The sequence below is a fragment of the Narcine bancroftii genome, chromosome 5, assembly GCF_036971445.1.
Source record: "Narcine bancroftii isolate sNarBan1 chromosome 5, sNarBan1.hap1, whole genome shotgun sequence".
Taxonomy (NCBI): Eukaryota; Metazoa; Chordata; class Chondrichthyes; order Torpediniformes; family Narcinidae; genus Narcine; species Narcine bancroftii.
In genome coordinates this window covers 174,378,079-174,392,120 of record NC_091473.1, presented here as the reverse complement: position 1 = coordinate 174,392,120, position 14,042 = coordinate 174,378,079, and the positions used below count along the sequence as shown (strand labels likewise).

Sequence of the window (14,042 nt, the reverse complement as noted above, 5' to 3'; positions counted from 1 at the left end):
CCTGTTGCAAGAGCAGCTACAGCACCTCGTCCTTTGTGGTTTCTTCTTTAATCAGGTTTAGTTTGTTACTGGACACACTGACAAGGTGATGTACCTTGATCTCCATGTCTTTCATTTCGTATTTTTTGTTTATGTAAAGATGTGACAAAGCATCAGCGAGCACCATTTCCTTCCCTGGCCTATACTTCAAGGTAAAGTCATAACATTGGAGCTGGAGGAGTAGCCTCTGTAGTCTGGCTGGTGCCTTGCTTAGGTTCTTTTTCTGGATGTGTTCCAGCGGGCAATGATCACTCTCCACAAACTGTCTCCCATAGAGGAATTTGTGGTACTTTTCACATCCATATATGACTGCCAGAGCTCCCTTTCGATATTGGCATATTGGGTCTCTACTGTTGTCAGGGCTTATGAGGCAAAGGCTGTTGGTTTTCCTTCCTGCACCAATCCTGCCCCAAGGCCTCTGGAGGAAGCATCTACTTGTAATGTGGTAGTTTTTTTTTCTTTCAAGGTAGCTCAGTTCTACTTCTCTGCAGACCACTTCCTTTAGCTTGTCGAAATTTCGTTGTTATGATGGTGACCACTGAAGCTCCACATCCTCTTTCAGCAACTCTCTGAGGTTGGCTGTGTGGTCTGCCATGAAGGAACTCATATATTGGACCAAGCTGAGGAAGCTTCTTAGTTCCTATATGTCCTTTGGGTGGTCCATTTCAGCACTGGCTGTTACCTCCTCTGGGCCTGGCCTGACCCCTTCAGGTGTGTCCACCATTCTGAAGAATTGGCAATCCTCCTTAATGATGCACTTGTCTGCATTGGGTTTGATGCCGGACCCTCTTGTTCTCTCCATAGCTTCGTGTAGGTGAATGTCGTGGGTTTTCGCCTCTCCACCAAAGACCTGGATGTCATCTGCAATGCCGACAGTGCCCTTGCATCCCCTATCAGTCTCATCAATCTTTTGCTGGAAGACATCTTGGCTCACCTTTAGGCCAAAAGGTAGTCGCAGGAACTTGTACCGGCCGAATGGAGTGTTGAATGTTGTGAGCAGTGTCGATTCTTCATCCAGCTTCACATTCCAATATCCATTCTTTGCATCTAATTTGCTAAAGATTTTGGATCCCGCTAGATCAGAAGTGATGTCTTCCAGTGTTGGTGTTGGATAGTGACCTCTTTCGATTGCTTGGTTTGTGTTTGGGGTCCAGACATATCCTCAGACGGTCATTCAGTTTTTCCTTCATTACCATGGAGTTCACCCAGTCGGTTGGCTCGACCACTTTCGCTATCATTCGCTTTTCTTCCATTTCTTCGAGATCCTGCTCTGGGCTTTGTTTCACCTCTATTGGCACTTTGCATGGACCATGGATTATTGGTTTGCATTCCGGGTCTATGGTTACATGGTATTTGAAATTTCCAAAACACCCAACTTTGTCATCAAAGCATTCAGGGTACATGTCCATGAGCCTGGCCTTGTTTGTGATCGGAGGGTATTGCTCGAGCGGGGTGTTGCTATTGATCCTCTTGGACATTTCCTTCTCCCTGATCTCATTGTTTACAGAAATTAGCTGTAATTCCTGACAACCATTCAGGATTGCTGGTCCGTCAGCATCAACCACGAAAAATGTGCATATGATGTTCTTTCCTTTATGTTTGCCTTTTATTTGGACTTTTCCTAGTTGTTTAATCATGGGGCCACCGTAGACTGTGAGCGTGACATTTATGGCTTCTAGTGCGCCTTCTTCCGGGTACGATTCACCACGTTCTCAGGGAACATCTAATGGTACAGGCTGAGCGGGAGGACGTTGCTTTGTGATCCAGGGCCCAACTTTATTTTTCAAGTTGAAAGTTGTCGGTTTGCTTCTGATGGATCGTGATGTGTGTAATGATAATGATCATGGCTGCAATGCAACTAGCAATGCCTTACGGTTTGATTAGACTTAACTGCCAGCAAGGGGGCTGACACACAATATGTGCAATATTTCGGTGGTGTCGAATGGAATGGGGACGGATGTACGTGGAAGTCCCTCAGGAACATGTGCTGGAGTTTACATGCAGACCCAGTAATTCGAACTGTTGGTACTGCTGGAGTATTCATAGGCCTCCCTGAGGAACGTGTCGAAGGCTTGCATGATGCTGATCGATGCAGTGATGGTCAGTCGCATTTTCCACGGCAGCATTCTCCTGTGGGGGGGGGTGGGGGAAGGGTGGTGAGGGTGAATTGTAAAGCACACTCTCCTCTGGTTAGTCTTTAGGTATGGATACGTTATAGATCAAGCTTGCCTGGTTTCACGACCCATCGTGTTTCTCCAGGCCTGTGCACTATTATTTCCCCCTTTTTTTTAAGCGGACCTCGTTCCCATTATCAAATTCCTTGGGGCTCTGAACTTTCAGCTCCTCCAACTTGGTGGTGTTGGCGGCCACCAGATGGCATGAGAGCGGGGACACCCCTGGCCACTTGGATGGGAATTGAGATTGTCCACCACCTGCTGCAGCACACTGAGCCACCCCTGCAGCAGGTGGCAGTCTGCGTATCTGCTCCTTGAGCAGGCCATTCATTCGCTCGATGAGCCCAGATGCCTGTGGGTGGTAGGGGATATGCATCAGCCATGAGATACCGATCTTCGCCGCCCATTCCTGTATTTTTCACCCTGTGAAGTGTGAGGCCTGGTCAGACTGTACCTCCCTAAATGGAGGAGAAGGGTTGTAGCCCTTTAATGGCGCTATCCTGGATGGCCCGCTGGCAGGGAATCCCCCCCCACCAGGACACCCAAATATCGTGAGGGTGCATTGCTTTTTATTTAGGTATGGGAAAGACCCAATATAGTTGATTTGCTTCCATGCCCCGGAAAATGCCACCACCTTGATTTTATTCATTGACAAATGGGGCATTGGCAATCATGATTCTTGCTTCATCATGGGAGAGAGTGAGATCCCCAGGCCCTCTGCCCATCGTTGCATCCCATTGACCCCCAGGTACCCACTTTTACAGTACGCTCATGATGCCATGGGCCCGGGTTGCTCTGCTCTGGCAGAATAGATTTGAGTGGCTTGGTCTGCAGCGGCATTGTGGGCAGCTTCGGCGGTTTCCCTGGGGGTATGTGGCGCACCCTCATGGTGAACCATGGCCACACCACTCTTTGTCTTGCCACCTCCAAAATGAACCACCAGCGCTGTTGTCCCCAGAGCAGGCGACTATGGATCCACCACCCAGTCTCCTGCCACCGAGCCATCCATACTGCCACACCATTTGCTGTAGCCCAGGAAACTGTGCAGATGCAGGTTGGCCTGGGAGGTTTCTTTTAGGGTGAGCCCCACAGCCAGCAGCTCAGCCAGTTTTATCCATGATGGGCTGAGTGCCCCTGCCTTCCATTGCTATTTGCCGCATTTCCATCAGCTGGAGCCATCAGGAAACCAAGTTTCTTGCTGCTGGCTGGGGTCTAGGATGCCAAATGGTTTGCCCCAGGTCACAGGGGAAGGCTGTACTGCGGGTAATTCGGCTGGGAGGCCGTCACTTTCAGGCAGGGATGTTATTTGTTCATGTAAGTGGGTCACCCCTTGGGACCGGCCTCTGCGCAATGCACCACTTCAACTTAACTTCGGAGAACTGCTAGGCACGGCCCTCCTTTGTGGGACGGGGAAGGGCGGCCGGTGTGTCTTTGCTGACGTCTGGTGAAGGGTAGCAGGCAAGCAGCTGATGCTCGAATAGGGAGTAGAGGGTGGGACTTGGTCCACAAGCCGAGCGGGACTCTGCCACCTTGCCTCTTTTGACAGAAGCTCCACTCGGTTATTGTCTTCGTGGCAGAGACCTGCAATGGAAAGGGTACTCCAGTCTGTCGGGGGAGGGGGGGGGCAGCAGCAGGGCCTATTCAAAGGCCTGTTTTGCTGTTTCAAATGCAGTTTGTTACTCAGGTCCCCACTGACACACAGCTTTTTTTTTATCCTGGAAATGCTGTACAGTGGATGGAGGAGCACAGTGAGATGGGGAATGTGTTGACGCCAGTAACCCAAAAGACCCTTGAAACTTTGCATCTCAACTCTGTGGGTGGGCACCACCACATTGAGGATTTTGCTTTCAGCAAGCTGCAGGAATTTTTCTGCTGCCAGAGTACCACTGGATGCCCAAAAAAAGGACTGTTTGACTGGCACACTGTACCTTTTCCAGGTATCAAGGTGATTAACATGTGCATGTGCTACTGCTTCCTCTGAGGACCCCTGGAAGAGGATGTCATCCATGTAATGTGCCACTGAGATATCTGGTGGGGGGAGGGGTGATTAACTTGTGATACAATGTGGTGCTGTGAACATAGCCTTGGGGTTGTGAGAGATGAGAAAAACTGACATTGCAATATGAACATGAAGAAATGAAGAAAATAAAATTGATACATAAGTAAATGAATGAAGCCAGTGCAAACAACATGAGACATGGATATTAGAAGGCAGGAAGCTGACACTGTCTGAGTAAGCTAAGAATCTCCTACAGCAGCAAGTTCACTGAATGAAGAAGAGAAGGACAGACAATTGAGAATAGAAGTAGAGTTAGTCTGAATGAGATAAGGGTCACCAAGCCCCAGATAGAATTAGCAAGGCTTGCATAAATAATTAGAAGATCTTAGACAGTATTAGCAAGTTATACATATATAATTAGTAAGCCATAAAACAGATTTTTCAAGTATGCATATTTAATTAGTAAACCCTAGACAAGATTAACGAACCCTGCAGATGAAGGGACTGTAGCCCTGAGAGTCGGGAAGGTGTGAATGGGGACAAGGGCTAGGATGTGAATAAGGACAATGGGAATAATGGCATAAGAAGACACCGACAGATACCCCCTGGTCCTCCAAGTATACTGAAACTGCACGTAGGCAGGAAGGATTGCCTCTGCCAAACCCATCCGGGGGCAGAAGAATGTAAGGGGGAGGGTATTCTGATACTGAAATTTACTGTATAAAAGTTGGGTGAGCCCCAGTGTATGTGTGTATTCCCAGGGTAAGGGGAAGCACCCAACTTTGCATTGTTGTTATAATAAATGTTCTTTGTTCTCAATATTTGTCTCGAGCAATTTCTTTAAAGGTACTTCTATTTCTAACAGGGTGGATGGCAAAATGTATACTGTCTGCCCTCCCAGGTGAAGGCAAACTGATGTTGGCCTTCGGGACTGAGGGGGATGGAGACAAAAGCGTTGGCGAGATTGACAACTGCATATCACTGTTTATTCTCCCGCCCCCAGTGCTCTCCACCAGTTTGACTAGGTCAGGGGCCACAGCAGTGAGGGGGGTTGCGACTTTGTTTAGTTGTCTATAATCGATGGTCATGCACCAAGCGCCATTTTGCTTTTGCATGGGCCAGACCGAGCTGTTGAGTGGCAAAAAGGCAGACTGGATGACTCCTTCACGCCATGGTGCGTCTACCGATTCTGTGATCTCTCTGTTCCACCCAGTAACATCAGTTGCTGACTCCCTTGGAGGGTGGGGGAACAACTAAGGGGTCACATTTGGCTTCCTCCAATTACTACGGTCACGCGGGCGATCCCAGAAGTGAGCTCCCCCTTGTTGATGCATAGGGATCGTCCCTTCAGCGCATTCATGCCCAAGAAACACTCGGGTGAGTCAGTAACCAAAATGGGGATGGAACGGGTGTATCGTCACCTACAGATAGGCAGAAGGTAACTTCTCTGGCCAGGGTTATGGGGCCTCCTAAACCATCTATGAAGACCTGAAGTCATCCCCAAATGGCAGGATTGCCGGGGATGATAGTGTGTTCAGCATAAGTGCCCACTAGGGCCATCCAACACTGTGTATTCCCTTTGTCCCAACTATTGGGTTGCATGGCCTCGGGCCACCTGGCTGGGAGAGGACATTTGAGTGTATCCACTGGGTGCCCTGGCCTCTATTCTATGGGAGGGGTGTGGATGTCTGCTACCCTGCGGATGATGTTTCCTGCTGCCGGATATGGGCAAGTTCCTCGCGCAGCAGGGTTCTCAACTCTCCCCTAAGGGAGTCAGGGGCCCACTGTGGGTGGGGGAGGAGCTGAGGTTGGAGAGAAGCTGAGGTGGGGGGGGGGTTGTTCTGAGTTGTGGGTGAGGGACTTTGGAGCTCCTCCCCCACAGAGCTTTACAGCTCAGAAACAAAACATTCAGGCCTACACTGTGTTTACCCACATATTGAGTGTTGACACTTTATGGGAGTTTCATCCTGTCTGCAACAACAAGCCACATCAACATATCCTTGCCTTTATTTTTAATGTATACTCCTCTGTGGAGGTGGTATGGCACTGGAGACACTACCTCACCAAAAAACGATTTACCTTACTGACTGACCAACGTGCAGTTTCTTTCATGTTCAACAATCAGCAACCAATCTGGGCCCCATTCTCTTCTCTCTACATATGCTTCCCCTCAGCCATATTGTCTAAAAACACCGCTTCTCCTTCCACTGCTATGACGACTGACTAATTCCCGTATATCGAGAGTTGGAGTAGTCTAAACAGGAGAAAATGAGGGCGTGGATAAGTTTCTCAAGGTCTTTCAGTGACAGGAATGATTTGATTTTGGCAGTAGTGCGGAGCCATCCCCATCTCCATCTCCCCCTGAAGCCCAACGACCAAGTAAAGAGAACCGGCCTCATTGACTGTCTGGAGGACATAAAGTGCTGGGTGGCTCAAAACTTCCTGCAGCTAAACGAAGACAAATCTGAGATCATCCTATTTAACCTCCCCCCCCCCCCCCCCAACTCCTCCAAAATTATCGTCAATGCCCTTGGCAACATCCACCCTCATTAAACCACACATCAAATCCCTTGGTGTGATATTTGATTCCAAGTTTGACAAACAAGTCAATGCAGTAGTAAATCTAGCTTTTTCCAGCTCCACACTATTGCCAAAATCAAATCATTCCTGTCACTGCAGCAGTAAGAAAAGGGACCATATCACCCATATTCTCACCTCCGTTCACTGGTTGCCAGTATGGCTCAGGATAGTTCTCCAGTTTGTTTACAATGGACTAGCCCTCTCCTACATCACTGATCTCCTAACGCCCTACTCCACTTCAAGACCCCCCAGATCAAATAATTTATTATCTTTTGAACAAATGAAGTACAAATATGGTATAACTCACGATACAATGTTTGCATACCACCAACTGAAAACCTACTTGAAGGACAAATTGGCAAGCAGGCTGAGGTTACCAGAAGGAAGCAGTTTTGAATATGTGATTACAGACACAATGATAATTAAAAGATTTATAACAAACATGTACATCAAATTGCAAGAGAAAGAGAACGATGAAATAAGCTGTAAACCTAAACAAAAGAGGGAACAAGATCTAAACAAAGATAAAAAATGAAAAATGGGAAAAGCTATGCTCCGGAACTATGAGAAATACAATAAACACAAGGTTATGCATGATACAATATAATTGGTTACACAGGCTATATATCACCCCCCAAAAGTTAAATAAATGGGACCCAACAGTACCACATAGATGTTTTCGCTGTAAGAAGAAAATGGGAACAACGGTACATGCAATTTGGGCATGTGAGAAAGTGGAAAAGTTTTGGTAAGATCTAAATAAAATCACAAAAAGTAACATACCAAAAAATAAAGAGATCTTTCTTCTAAGTAATATAAGAAGTAAATAAATTAGGCCTCAAATTGGATGAAGCACAAAAAAGATTTATTATGATAACCTTAGCTGCAGCAAAAAAATGTAAAATGCCAACCTGGAAATCAGAAGAGAGCCTGAGAGTACAGCAATGCTACATGGAAATGAATAAATGTATTCAATTGGAAAAAAAAAATAACATAATTAAAAAAATAAAATCACAGTATTCAAACAAATTTGGGAACCATACATGGAACTCAACAGAGAGGGGCTACCGTGGACCTCCACCCCCTAAAATGATAGAATGGGAAGAAGATGAAATGAACTGACCCAGTGTGTAAAAATAGATGACACAATTTTCTTGTTTATTTTCATTGTGTGATGTCATTGTTTAATGGGTTTATTGTATTGTATATGTTGAGTGTTTAGTGGGTAGGGACTTTTTACCCCCTCCATAAATCTTCGTCCGCGAAGCCAAGCCAAAGAAAGAAAAAAGAAAGTGGGTAGGGAGGGAAGGGAGGGGAAAAAGGGGAGAAAATGACACTGTGTATATTCAAGAGAGAAATGTTTGTGTGTATTTTGGTTAATATGTTTCATAGTTTGAAATATTAAAAATTAAACCCCCCCCCCAGATCGGCCAATTTGGTTGTTCCACGCTCACATCGCAATCTCAAGGGGAGATCGCGCCCTTGCGATAGCAGCCCCCAAACTGTGGAACAACATTCCTCCCTCCATCAAACCAGTCCCTTCCTTTAATTCTTAAATCGAGGTTGAAGTTGAACTTTTACTCGCAAGTGTTTGGAAGCGATTGTTGATTGTTACCATGTTGTATGTGCAATTTGAAAGCTCGGGGACCTGTTTTATATTGCATTTTAAATAGCTGCTTAAATTAAGGTGTAATTTGTGATCTGTACAAATAAATTAAACTAAACGTCATTGACGAGTACTCGCGTTTCCCATTCGCCATCCCCTGCCCGGACATGACCGCTGCCACAGTCATCAAGGCCCTGTGCAATCTCTTCATCCTGTTCGGGTACCCCTGCTATATCCATAGCGACTGGGGGTCCTCTTTTATGAGTGACAAACTGTGTCAGTGCCTGTTGGCCAGAGGCATCGCCATGAGCAGGACCACCAATTACAACCCCCAAGGGAACAGTCATATGGAAAGGGAGAACACCACAGTCTGGTAGGCCATCTTCCTAGCCCGGAGGTCTAGAGGTCTTCCACCGGCAAGATGTCCTTCCTGACGTGTTCCACTCGATCAGTCCAGGACAGCTGACCATCATGATCCCTGACAGTCTGTTGTCAATAAAGCCCATCAGTTTCTATATAATTTCTAGTCTTTTGAAATAATTGATGGTCCATATCGTTGGATTGATTATATTATTATCTTTGATCACAGCTTTCTTTCGCATAGTACATATCTTTTGTTGTTACCTTCTTCCGACAATTCATTCTTATTGCAGTAGATCTGAATGACAACATGAAACAGGCAGGTCATTTATGTGATTAAATTCCAAATTAACTTACTTTGGTTTTTTTTGGTAGTATTCATATCTTTCTTCCACTATATAAGTTTTATTTCCTTGTGGTCTAGAAGGAGACCATTGAATCTATTCTGTCTCACAGAACAATCCCACGAATGTTTCCCCGTAACATGTTCTCACTACATTCCCCTCAATTCTTCCCAATTTCTACCCCGTGCCTCAGCACTCAGGGCCAATTGGAGTGGTACCAACTTTGCCCATCTTTAGGATATGAGAGCAAACCTGAGGAAGTTCATTCAGTCACCAGGAGGAACCAAGCAGGACCACCAGAGGTCAGGATTGAATCAGATGGCAGGTCTGGGTGTCACCCAGACCTGGGGCGCTGTTCCATCCTTGACAGAGACATGAATTTGAATGTCAATCTATACAAAGACGGGAAATTAAATCAATGGTCTCCTGCACTATTACCATAATATAAAAAGGCAACGTTATCCTTAAACAAAAATCAACGCCAACCTTTTAACCAATTAATATTTTGGATTTTGAATCAGCTGGATTAGTTTTAATCTGAAAAAAAAACCCATTAAAATGCCTAGTTTTCTTAAACTCATTATTTACTTATTACTTGCGTTTTTCTGTCTTCTTTCATTTTTAAACTCTCAACCTCCATCCGTGAAACTGGAATGACAGAAAAAAAAAATGAGGAACTGAATGATTCATTGCTGTGTAGATGCACGTATTTCAGTGAAAGGAAATATTATGAGCGTATTTACTTACTGAAACAAAACTCTTAATGGTAGCTTGGTCTTAATTATATACAATTGTGTCTGCTTTTAAGGTTAATGTCATAGTCTTTCTTGACTCATTACAAATAATGGCTTTTCCGTTAGTCATACAATTGGCATATTCGAGTTAGATTGGAGATGTCTTAATGAAAATATTCAATTATTCTAACACTTTTAAATGCCATGTAAACACATAGAGCAAGTTTAGTGTTCCTTTATTTTATTTTTAAATGTTGTATTCAAAATAGTTATTATTTGTGGCAAAATTTCCACGCTTTCATGGCTTTCAACATCATCTTCCTCACTCATCTCAAATTCCATCAGAAACCATCTTTCGTTATTTTGTCTTTTTTTCTTTGAAGAGATATATTCTATTTTTTTGAAATAATTGCCGGGTGTAAATATGTAAGGGTTTGATTTGATGCTGTTGAGACAACACATCATTAGAATGATAAGAAACAGACAGAGAAGACATAGAACGATGCTTCCAGCGCACAGATTATGGCATCGGTATCGATTAAGAGGTTGACATCTAGAATACTCATTTCCTCTGAGTTCTGCCACAGGCTTCCTTCGAATGGAAGTAGGAGTGAAACAGGTGACATTAAATTGAACCCTTGCTGGTGGATTCTGCAGCCACTGGCTGAGGTATGCAATATGGCAATCACAGTTCCAGAAATTGTTGTGGAGACTAATCATCTGCAAATTGGACAATGAGCGGAAAGAGCCTGGAGCCACCGTTGTGAGCAAGTTGTTGTGCAGATAAAGTTCCGTTGTCATTTCTGGAATAAGTGGTATTTCCCGCAGATCTCTGAAGCTGCAATTGATTGCCGCGCTCCGAGCTGAAATGTTACACCTGCAGTTTTCTGGACACTCTTCAGCAGGGGAACTCCTTAAGAGAAAGAGCATGGCTAAACCTGGAGATACCAGCATCCTGAAAATCAGGTAAGAAGAAGAGAGTAAAACCTAGTAAATAATAAAACATATTACCTCTGAATGCAGAATAATTTTATTAAATATTTGTGAACTCTTCTGACTTACTTCATTCTAGTCTCCGGCTGAATAGAAGTCTTTGCGCTTGTAACCTATTGTCAATCTGAAGGCAATCATAATAATAATGAAATGTAATCACTTAGTAGATGGCAAGTACATATTATGAAAAGTACATCAAAAATAAATTAGTCTTCAGTTAAATTTAGTCATGGGGTTTTGTAGTTTGAAGACCATTCAAAAGAGGTTCACTAGCTAATTCCTTGGATGAGAGCATTGTCCCTCATGAGTGGCTATATAAACTAAATCTATAATCTTTGGACTTTAGAAGAAGAGAGGGGGATCTTATTGAAACATATTAGTTGTGAGACAACTGCAGTAAAAGTCCAAAAATCCAGATGAATCCGGACCACCCGAGAATCTGGACTTCTTGCAAACTCTTGGCTTGTGTGAACGTGCATGTGTAAGCGATACAAATGCACAGTGGGAACAAGCGACCTCGCCGATATAATTTAAAAAATTTGTTTGGTACTTTTTATTTTAGGTGCAAAAATGTTTCGTTAATAAACTAGCAACATTGACCTTTTTATTCTCCTTAAATTTGAATTTTAAAAGTACTCTCCGGAAATCTGGAAAATCCAGACTGACCCAATCCCAAACGATCTGGATTTTAGGACTTTTAATGTACAGTTAGCAGAATCAGGACAAAAGCAAATTGATCATTCACCACTAGGTGTCAGCAAGTCAACACAGAAACAGGGACTGTCCACAGGGCCCTGAGCTGATCAGTAGTCCCTGGGAATCGTCTCATTGGATCTTTGCAGACACAAATAAAGGGGTGAAGTTCCAGCCATTCAGTAAGATTACTTAATCTCCTGGCATTAAGGAATGGGCTTTTAGTACAAAATAAAGAATTCATGTTGCTGCCATTAAAAAAAATCCCAAGCTTGGAGGAGTTCAACTGGCATTCCATTGTAAATCTAGAGGGCAGGGGGAGTCTTCAGTCTAACAAAATGCTCAGTGCACTGTGTGATGATATGCTGCGGTACATCACTCGGCCACCAGGTGGCCTAGAGACATGGCACCCGGCCTAATGACATCCGACCACCAGGTGGGCCCAGAGGGCCCATGGTATAAAGCCGAGGTCCTGACCGTGTGCTCCCTCTCTCCCTGGGGTCACTGCTGCAAGCAGCTAGCAGTAAAACTAGATCTTTATGTGAGTGGAATAATGCCCCAAACAGCATTGTGCCTGTGTTTTCCTTTGGTGCAACCTGTCACACACCAAACCCAACCTGAGTGGCCAATGACGCCCATAACAACACCTCCTGCAATGGCCCATTGCCACTTAATGAACACATATAGAATGAGAGTTGCAACAGCTAAATGCCAGAGAAAACACTTACTTGTTAACTTCCGTATGCCCTCTGGACAAGCAGCTTGATTAAGATCTAAAGCTGCCCACTCACGTCTCCCAATGTTAGAATGTCCTTTCAAACTGCATGCAAACCATAATATTCTACTTTTTGGTTGCTCATAATGGGGAGTTGGAGCCTGATGCCAACTCATGAGCCAAAGTCCAATTCCACCATTTATGCAATTTCACCTGGTAATGATTGCTAGCATGCAACGGGTAAAAATGAATTTTGCACAATTAGTGTCCAAAAATGGGTACTCCATGATGCAATCACTTGGCCTCCAGTTCTATTGAAATGACAATGTAAGCAAGGCATGTATTCCACAACATTGAAATTCTAATTTAATGCAGAGCAAGTGATACTGTTTAATGGAAGACCCAATGCGGGAATGTTAAGTCTGCAGACGCTGTCATGGCTGTGCAATACACAAATGCGCTGGAGAAATAGCAGGTCAGGCAGCATCCAGAGGAATCAACATTTCGGGTGTGAGCCCTTCGTCAAGGTGTGAGCAAAAGGCAGGCAGATGCCCGAATCAAGTGGGAGAGGAGGGGTGGTGGGGGGGGAGGGGGGAGGAGCAGGGGGAAAGAGCACAAGCTGACAGATCATAGGTGGATATCAGTGGGAGGCTAGAAGAGAAAAAAGCTGAGAAGTGATGGGGGAGGTGGCCACTCTCTGAATGGAGGTGAAAGAGGTAGGAGCTGGAGGGTTTTAACATAAACTGGAGAAGCCAATATTAATGCTGTCTGGTTGGAGAGTGCCCAGCAAGCTGCATTAGAAAAAAATCGTGGCTAAGAGTTCTAAGCACAAATACTAAGGGGATTTTAGTCAGGGACAGAGATTTTTCCTGCACACTGGACTCCCCACTTGAAGTTTTAGGCCATAATTTTCTTACTTTACTCAAGGAAATAAATCTCTTGAATCTTACAAATTGGATGAACTGTAAAGGTAACTATTGACAATATTCCATCAAGGACATATACATGAGGCAGTGTCTTAAGAAAGCAGCTTCTATACTCAACGACCCCCACCACCCAGGCCATGGCCTTTTCACTCTGCTACCATCGGGATAAAGGTGCAGGAGCCTGAAGACGAGCACTCAGCAGCACAAGGACGGCTTCTTCCCCACTCCCATCAGATTCCTGAATAAACAATCAACCACAGACTCTGCCTCACTTTGTCTTTTCCCTGCACAATTTTTATTTGTTTTGAAGTGGTTTATAGAAATATTTGCACTGTGTTGTTGCTGCAAAACAATGAATTTTGTGACACATTCATGACAATAAATTCTGATTTAACATTTTAAAACAATGTACTTAAATAATAAGTACAATTTACAAGTAAAAAATTTTCATCGTGTACACCTACCTTTATATCTTACAAAAATGTGCAAGGTGGCCAGGTGACTATGGCGCATTTATCGCCAATGAACAAGTTCTAACTCCTCATGTAGATCAGCACTGCACTTTAGACAGCTTGTCCAGCGAACTAGATCAGTGGAACTTTTCAACAATTGGAAAACATGCAATAAACACCGTAATCACCAATTTGATAAGCTAGCTGCAATAATCTAGTAAGAAAATGTAACCCACGTGATCAAGGGAAACTCAATGTTTTTGGAAGATAAGAATTCCTTGAACCACCCCAAATTAAAAAAAAAAGCCATGGCTTTCCTAATATTGTGCCTGTTCAGGTTAAAATGGTACACCATTTAGGACTTCTACTGAAATCAGAGATTATAGTAAAAAAAGTAGCATTATTTTGCAAACACTTTTCTGCTTTT

General features: G+C 44.2%; 1 long non-coding RNA gene across 1 annotated transcript; it reads right to left on the bottom strand.

The window, feature by feature from the left end:
* Positions 1-7,259: 7,259 nt before the first annotated feature.
* On the bottom strand, positions 7,260-13,789 carry LOC138764213 (uncharacterized). The gene is made up of 3 exons (XR_011358072.1): positions 13,628-13,789; positions 10,899-10,953; positions 7,260-9,750 (listed from the first exon to the last, which is right to left on the bottom strand). It is a non-coding gene; the product is annotated as an uncharacterized lncRNA (long non-coding RNA).
* Positions 13,790-14,042: the final 253 nt, after the last annotated feature.